The sequence below is a fragment of the Myotis nattereri genome (genome assembly GCF_964212035.1).
Source record: "Myotis nattereri genome assembly, chromosome: X".
Classification (NCBI taxonomy): Eukaryota; Metazoa; Chordata; class Mammalia; order Chiroptera; family Vespertilionidae; genus Myotis; species Myotis nattereri.
This window is the reverse complement of record NC_138078.1, coordinates 106,664,428-106,673,100: the sequence shown is the minus strand read 5'-3', so window position 1 is coordinate 106,673,100 and position 8,673 is coordinate 106,664,428. Positions and strand designations below refer to the sequence as shown.

The 8,673-nt window shown below is 40.2% G+C and overlaps 1 pseudogene across 1 annotated transcript; it reads left to right on the top strand.

Annotated features, from left to right (window-relative positions):
* Positions 1-3,126: 3,126 nt before the first annotated feature.
* On the top strand, positions 3,127-5,004 carry LOC308511784 (equilibrative nucleoside transporter 1-like; annotated as a pseudogene). Its single transcript has 2 exons — positions 3,127-3,133; positions 3,709-5,004. The product of its transcript is annotated as an equilibrative nucleoside transporter 1-like (transcript).
* Positions 5,005-8,673: the final 3,669 nt, after the last annotated feature.

The following is an 8,673-nucleotide window of genomic DNA, read 5'->3' as shown; positions in this document are numbered from 1 at the left end:
CTTTTTCAACATTATGATATACCCAAATCATCTGGTTTCTGAAGCATATGTCTATTGCCATCAAGCAGTGTAAAACACTAGCACTTCAGGCCCTCACTCTTTACTAAGGTTTCAAACTAAGTGCTATAGAGTTCCTATTTTTTAAGAACCTTTATTGTTGAAAGTATTACATATGTCCCCTTTTTCCCCCATTGATCCCTTCTAACCTACCTCCCCCTTCTACCCTACCTCAGTCCTCCCTACTCCTGGCCCCAGGCCTTCACCACACTATTGTCTAAGTCCATGGGTTATGCATATATACATACAAGTTCTTTGGTTGATCTCTTCCTGCCGACCTACCCTCTCCCACCTTCCCTCAGATTCAATAGTCCATTCCATGCTTCTATGTTTCTGGATCTATTTTATTCATTAGATTCCACATCTGAATGAGATCATGTAATACTTGTCTTTCTCTAACTGGCTTATTTCACTTAGCATAATACTCTCCAGGTCCCTCCATGCTGTCTCAAAGGGTATTGGTAAAACACCTCAGAAAAGTTGTATTTGTAGAAGATTGAAGCAAGACCCATTCTTCTAGATATTCTGTATTATGGACTTCAATAAATTCAGATGAAAGCTCACTATTTGACCTGTTGTTTTAGTTTCTTGTAGAACTACCTTTACTTTAGTATTTAAAGATTTATCTGAAAATGACATTCAAAGATTTCAACTATGTGATGAAGCATATAAGATTAGAATTTAACAAGAATTTAGCATTCTTGCACTAAGTTTAAAAAAAAACACAACACTATATATCTCTTTGAGTCAATACACTGTATATTTGGACAGAACTGATTGTTAAAAAGTTCCTTCTTATATTGAAATGACATAGCACCTCTGTAACTTTTGCCCACTGGTCTTAGCTTTTCCTACTCAAGCACAATACCAAGATAACAGATCACAACACATAACATCAAACATTTGAATACATCTATTATCTCAAGGAAGCAATGGTCTGAAATAATTAAGAACCTGAGTTCAGGCTACAGATATATTACAGTCAGGTCTAAGTATGATGACCAAGCATCCAAGTTTGCCAAGGAATAAGAAGTTTCTTAGGGTATAATAATCTTGGTACTAAACTTCAGATGGGATGAATTTGTCATCTTAAATTCTAGATTCACTATTATGACTTTGGGCAAGTTATGAGACCTCTCATTTTCTTCATTTGCAAAATAGAGATAATAATTTGCTTCACAAGGTAATTGATGTGAGGATAAAAAGAGTTAACGCATATAGAGCACAGTGCTCAATATATGTTAATAATAGCAGAAGGGTAGTAATATGAGAGAGAGATGTTCGTGTGAAGTTCTGAAAATGTTAGTGTTGACGTAAGAAATGTCCAAACCTGTAGAGAATTTTTATGAGTTTACTTGAGCCAAAATGACGACAATTGCTGGAAGCAAAGTCTCAACAGATTGAGATAATGCTCCAGAAAATAGCAGTTTTTCAGCTTATTTTATATATTAAAATGAAATGGGGAGATGTAAGGAGGGTTACATGAAATCCATTGGTGGAAGACTAAGAGGGCAGGAGAAAGAGAAACAGGGAAACCTCTGGGGTTAGGAGACACACACTTCTTTTACACTGATGGGTAGCAGAGAGTTAATACTTAACATTTACATCACATAGAAATGGTATGCGGGGGAACAAGATGATAATGTGGGGTTCCGTGATCTCATGCTCTTGTACCAGTGGTTGTACCTTGAGGGATGTGGAGAAAAAGATTACTCTGACATTTCAAAGGTATGTTATCTTAGATGCAAAAAGGCAATAGAAAGGTTCACTTACGGTAAAGATTGATTTTTGTCAGGGAAGCTACACCTAGAACGTGACTACCCACCATGACCTGCTTTCAGTTAGGAATTTTTATGTTCAGATCATCTTAAGTGGTTACTTTCAGTCTCTGAGTTTGTAAGGCCTGCCATGCAGGCCTCTCCTGAGCTTTTCAGGTTTAGTATCTAGCCCCTTTTTCATCCACATTAGTTACCTACTAAACTAATACAAGAGAATACTGTGACATGGCTACTAAAATATTCAAAAAAAAATGTAACATTAGGCTACATTAATAGGGCTACATACAATATTCAGAATGAAATATCCTGTTCTACTATTTTAATCAGGCAGCGTCAAGAATATTCTGATTCATTCCAATATCCAATGGAGACAACAAGGATGGCGACTGCTTTTGAAGCCATATTACTTGAGGCATAAATAAATAAAACTGGGGTATTTAACTTGGAGAAGACAAAATTCGGAGGAAAGTTAGAAGATATATTCAACTTCATGGAAGAACTTTCATTATAATTGTAATGGGATAACTGCAGAGCCAGATAATTTTCTGAAATCATCTAAAAGAGGGCAGCAGAAATGCTGAGGTGTTTAGACATAGAAAATGTAAGACTTAGGAAACAGAAGAATCAGAGATGTGAGATCTTCTCTGCTGCCACATTTACCTAGAAACAATGGTCAATTCTGAGTGCAGGTAGAAGGCTGAAAATCCATTGCAAATCTTGGTGCAATGCCCAGAAGAAGGGTTACTGCAAGGGAACATAGAAATCAGTAGTGCTTTTGTCAGAGATTGGGAGAGGGGAGCTCAATTATGCAGTCAACTTCATCCTCAAAATATGTGCTGCATACGGGGATGCATGGGATAGGAGGCTAAAATCATGAGCAGAATGCCTCTGAAAATCAGAGCAGTTTCTCCAGCAATCATATAAGACAAGATTAGAGTTTCAAAGATACACTACGTAATCACTAACCAAAAGAAATCTGGTATAGCTATATTAATATCAGACAAGTAGATTGGAAGTTTTCATAATATAAAAATGATAAATCCACAAGTAAAATATAACAATTGTAAATCTGTGAGCACCCTATGTAATGAAGAATTAACTTTACCTAAACAGAGTTCAGGCCATTGCCCATGGCTATTGGGCGGTAATCTCTAGTCCCCTGGAATGTTCTTCCTTATAGGAGTGCCTTTGTTTGCCTAAGGTCTCTGGTCACCAGACAACCTAACAACGTGATTTATGATGGGGGATAGGAGCCACACCATATCAGTTCTGACCTCTGGAGGAACTAGAGATGAAAGGTATTACCCTGAAATGCTGGGAGGGGCTGTAAACTAAAGGCCAGCCCCGCAGGCAGTATGTGTTCAAGCCCCTGGTTGGCAACATTCTCTGAGGAAGATGAAATCTTCACATTTGGAACCCTCCCAGACTTCACTCTTTGCATCTCTTCCTTTGGCTGATTCTAACGTGTATCTCTGTGCTATAACAAAACTGTAACTATAAGTATAGTGTTTTCCTGAGTTCTGTGAGTTGTTCTAGTGCAGCGGTTCTCAACCTGTGGGTCGCGACCCCTTTGGTGGTCAAACGACCCTTTCACAGGGGTTGCCTAAGACCATCCTGCATATCAGATATTTACATTAGGATTCATAACAGTAGCAACATTACAGTTATGAAGTAGCAACGAAAATAATTTTATGGTTGGGTCACAACATGAGGAACTGTATTTAAAGGGCCAGACGGTTGAGAACCACTGTTCTAGTGAAATATTGAACCTTGAGAATGATTGGGGAAACTACCAAATTTTTAGCCCTCGGGGTTCCCTGAACTTGTGGCTGATGTCTGAAGATGCGTTAACATTTGGAGACTGTTCCCTCAGATTGTGCAGGTTTGCCTAATTCTTTACACACCCTACAAGAGAGTTTTGAATTACAAAAAGCACCCTCTCTGGAGCAGAATTCTCTTGAGTGCTGGCTTCAACAATGTCATGATCTTATGTGCCATGCTGCCCCTGACTGCTCTTTGCCTGCCTTGACTTTTTCCTGCAACAGAGGATACCCCAGTCCGTTCTAGTCTGGGGCAGCCTGATGGCAATCCTGCTGGTGTTCCTGATCACTGCTATCCTGATGATGGTGCACCTGGATGCCCTGCCCTTCTTCATCATCACAAAGATCAAGATCATGCCCATTAATTCATTCGGTGCCATCCTGCAGGGCAGCCTTTTGGTCTGGTCTGCCAGCTACATGGCCCCATCATGAGTGGCCAGAGCCTGACAGGCATCTTACCTTTCTTTGCCTCAGTGACCATGATCTGCACCATCACCAGTGGCTTGGAGCCATCAGAAAGTTCCTTTGGCTATTTTACCACAACCTGTGGGGTCATCATTTTGACCATTATCTGTTACCTGGGCCTGCCCCAGCTGGAATGGTACTTCTACTACCAGCAGCTCAAGCTCAAAGGGCCTAGAAAGGAGGAGACCAAGTTGGACCTCATTAGTGAAGGAGAGGAGCCAAGAGCAGGCAAAGAGGAGTTTGAAGTTTCAGCCTCCAACTATCAGCCCACCAACAAAAGCCACTCAATCTAAGCCATCCTCAAATATATCTTAGTCTTAGTTCTCTCTATTGGCTTCATCTTCACAGTCACTATTGGGGAGCTTCCTGACATTACCTCTGAGGTCAAGTCCAACATTGCAGGCACTAGCACCTGGGGAGACTACTTTATTCCTGTGTCCTGTTTCTTGACTTCCAATGTCTTTGGGTGGGCCGGAGCCTTACAGCCATATCCATGTTGTCTGGGAAGAACAGCTGCTGGCTACCAAGCTGGTGCTGGTCTGGCTGGGCTTTGTGTACCTGCTGCTACTGTGCAATATCCAGCCCCAGGGATACCTGGCTATGGTCTTTGAGGATGACACCTGGGTCACTTTCTTCCTAGCTACCTCGCCAGTTTCTGCATGTGCTTCAGGCTAAAGGAAGTAAAGCTGGCTGAGGGGGAAACAGCTGGCGCCATCATAGCCTTCTGTCTGTCTCTGAGCCTGGTGCTGGAGGCTGTCTTCTCCTTCCTGTTCCAGGCAATTGTGAGACCATGGATGGACAGAGGGCTGCACTGGCTGCCTGTTTCTGCACCTTCCTTCTCCTTCAGGTATGGACAGGAGTGGGCTGGAGGTTTTCTCTTCTAGCTGACTTCTCCTTCCTCATGGTCTGTGCTGGTCCTCGTTATCTAGGCCCTGAGGAAGCCTCTGGGTGAATAAAGGTGACATTGTGTGCCTGAGGGTCAGAGTCCAGGGAGGGTTTGAAACCTCTGCATATGCTCAAATTCGCCTACACTTGGCTCTGACTAATCCCTGCTTGAGCAGGGCAACAGAGGCTCCTAGGCTCAGAGTGAATGTTTGTCTATGTATCTGTATGCTCGTCTGCCCGTACCAGGAGTGGCTAGAGACCAGGACTGTCTGTTCTAAGGTCCAGTCTGATATTTCCACCCCCCTTTTCCCAATGTGTCTCTTCCCCCAATATCTCTGTCCCTCCTCTGCTCCCCCTGCCTTGTTCCCACCTATCATGCACCCTGTACAGTTGCCATTTTACTGCCTTTTCTATACTCAACAGAAACCAAGTGCCTTCAGAAGCTCTCTGGCTAATTTTTTTAAAAAAAAAAAAAAGACATAAGGCATTTTTGTCACCAAAGAAAATTCTCTCATGTTCATGTCCCTTTGCAGTCATCCCACACACATAGGCAGATACTAATCTTATTTTATATAAACACTAGAGGCCTGATGCACAAAATTCGTGCAAGAGTAGGCCTTCCTTCTGGCTGCTGGCACCGGCTTCCCTCCAGCTCCTGGGACCCGGGCTTCCCTCCAGCCACCAGCAGGCACCCGGGGCCCAGGCTTCCCTCACAGCCCCACTTTGTCCAGAAGGACATTCGGTCTAATTAGCATATTACACTTTTATTATGATAGATAATTAGTTTTCTTATTTGAGAACTTCAAGGAAATGGAATCACATTTTTTTTGAGGTAGGCTTCTTTGCTTAATATGATGTTTTTAAGGACTCTATAGTGTTGCATGATTGATAATTCATTTCTTCATATTGCTTCAGGGTATTCCATTGTATGGATCTATTATTTACCTAATGATGGAAATTTGTTTACCCATTTACCTATTGATGGAAATTTAGTTGTTTCCATTTTGAAACTATTATGGGAAAAAAACTGCTATCAACATTTGCACTCAAATTTTTGTGTGAATATATGTTTTCATTTCTCTTGGGTAAACAACTAGGAATAGAATTGCTGGGTCATATGGCAGGTATATGTTTAATTTTATAAGAAACTGCCAAATTACTTTACAGTGTTTGTTTCATTTCCACCAGCAGAGTATGAGTGTTCCAATTGCTCTGTATCCTGGACAACAGTTGATATTATCAGATTTTTCATTTTTTCCATTCTGCTGGAACAAAGGTAGATGATAAGAATGATGTGTATGAAGGGTTATCTCATTGTGGCATTAATCTTCATTTTCTTGACGTCTAACAATGTTCAACATCCTTCCATCTGCACTGGAATTCATTCCTTTACATGTTTGGAGAGTCAGCAAATCAACCCCAAAAGAATCTGACTTTAGAATCAAAATTCTGTGCGTGAATCTCAGATATGCCATTTGTACTTGTTTCATCTTGGGCCAGTATTCAACCAGTCTAAGTCATAGTCAATTTATCTATAAACTGGGGATAATGCTGTCTCACAGGTAGATCTCACAGGTACATAATATATGTGAGGTGCCTGGCCCAATGCTTCTTACATAGTAGATATTAATAAATGGTAATTATGATCATTACTATAGAAATTGGTTTAGAACCCTTACTAGTTTTCCTTCCTAGGATATAGTCCAGTGATGGCGAACCTTTTGAGCTCGGCGTGTCAGCATTTTGAAAAACCCTAACTTAACTCTGGTGCTGTGTCACATATAGAAGTTTTTTTGATACTTGCAACCATAGTAAAACAAAGACTTATATTTTTGATATTTATTTTATATATTTAAATGCCATTTAACAAAGAAAAATCAACCAAAAAAATGAGTTCACGTGTCACCTCTGACACGCATGTCATAGGTTCGCCATCACTGATATAGTCAAAGCTGCAAGCCTTATCATAATCATGTTGTTGGAGCTCAGGGATTTGCTCTAAACTCCCCCATTCCTTGATTTCCTCCACAGTTTTCAAACTTCCAATTGTTAGTGATTTCTCCAGTTTCTGTCCCACTGCCTCACTGTAACCCTTCATACACATCATCCTTATCATCTACCTTTGTTCCAGTAGAATGGAAAAAATGAAAAATCTGATAATATCAACTGTTGTCCAGGATACAGAGCAATTGGAGCACTCATACTCTGCTGGTGGAAATGTACAGTGCAACAAAAGTTCCATAAGGGAAGTAATACATCTATCTGTATTATATACCTCTATCCTCGGCAATTAGAACAATGCAAGTAATACTTGCTGAATGAAAAAGGAATAAAATATCTACATCCTCCCTCTCTGTCTCACTTCTTTTTTTTTTAAATATATTTTATTGATTTTTTACAGAGAGGAAGGGAGAGAGATAGAGAGTTAGAAACATCGATGAGAGAGAAACATCGATCAGCTGCCTCCTGCACACCCCCCACTGGGGATATGCCCGCAACCCAGGTACATGCCCTTGACCGGAATCGAACCCGGGACCCCTCAGTCCGCAGGCTGACGCTCTATCCACTGAGCCAAACCGGTTTCGGCTCTGTCTCACTTCTATGCATTGATGCACACATTGATTGATCTGCCTGGTTTTCCATTTTAATTTCTCCAAGAGACATAAGATTCTTTCTTTTGTAATTGTCCATGGATAAATCCTGCCTCACCACCACCAAGCCTAGAAACTCTAAACACTGCACCCTGGCCTAAATAAACCTTCTAGGTTAATGTTTATCTGAAAGAAGGCAAAATCTGTAGCCACAATTCTCTGGTCATCTAGTTCACAGTGGCTTTTGCTCATTCCTATCATAAGCTGTAGTAAACGCATAAGCATAATTGACTCAAGTGCAATTTAGCATTGTGTCAAGAAAGAAGAAAAGAAAGAGAGATAGAAAGAAATAAAGAAAATAAAGAAAGAAAATAAGAAAGAAGGAAAGAAAGAAAGAAAGAAAGAAAGAAAGAAAGAAAGAAAGAAAGAAAGTAAGAAAAAGAAAGAAAGAAAGAAAGAAAGAAAGAAAGAAAGAGAAAGAAAGAGAGAGAGAGAGAGAGAGAGAGAGAGAGAGAGAGAGAGAGAAAAAGAAAGAAAGAAAGAAAGAAAGAAAGAAAGAAAGAAAGAAAGAAAGAAAGAAAGAAAGAAGGGAAATGTGGGCTATAGCATAAGATGAACCAATGATAGAGATTAAACTTGACCACTTATTTGCTATGTGGTTCTTGGCAAATGATTTAATTCCTCTAAGCATCAAATGTCTCCTCTTTAATGTAGGGAAAATATTTAGGTAATGCATATAAATATCTCAGCATAGTGCCCAGCTCTTAAGTAAACTTTCAATAAGTGTCAGAGATGACTTCTCTGAGGAAGAAATGTTTGAGCTGAGATTTGAAAGATAAATAGGAGTTGGCCAAGAAAAGAGTAGGAATAGAGCACTCACTACAGGCAGAGGAAACATTATGTGCAATAAGTGTTGGATGACTTCACCAGTGTATGCTTCTACTAGTGCAAAGTAATCTTTGGCAGTAGGTAATTGTGTTTAAAATCCTAATAGTTTCTTCAAATTGAGATAATAATACACATAGGGGTATCTGGCAACTTTTTAAAACAAGCCCTAATCCAGTACACCTGAACCAA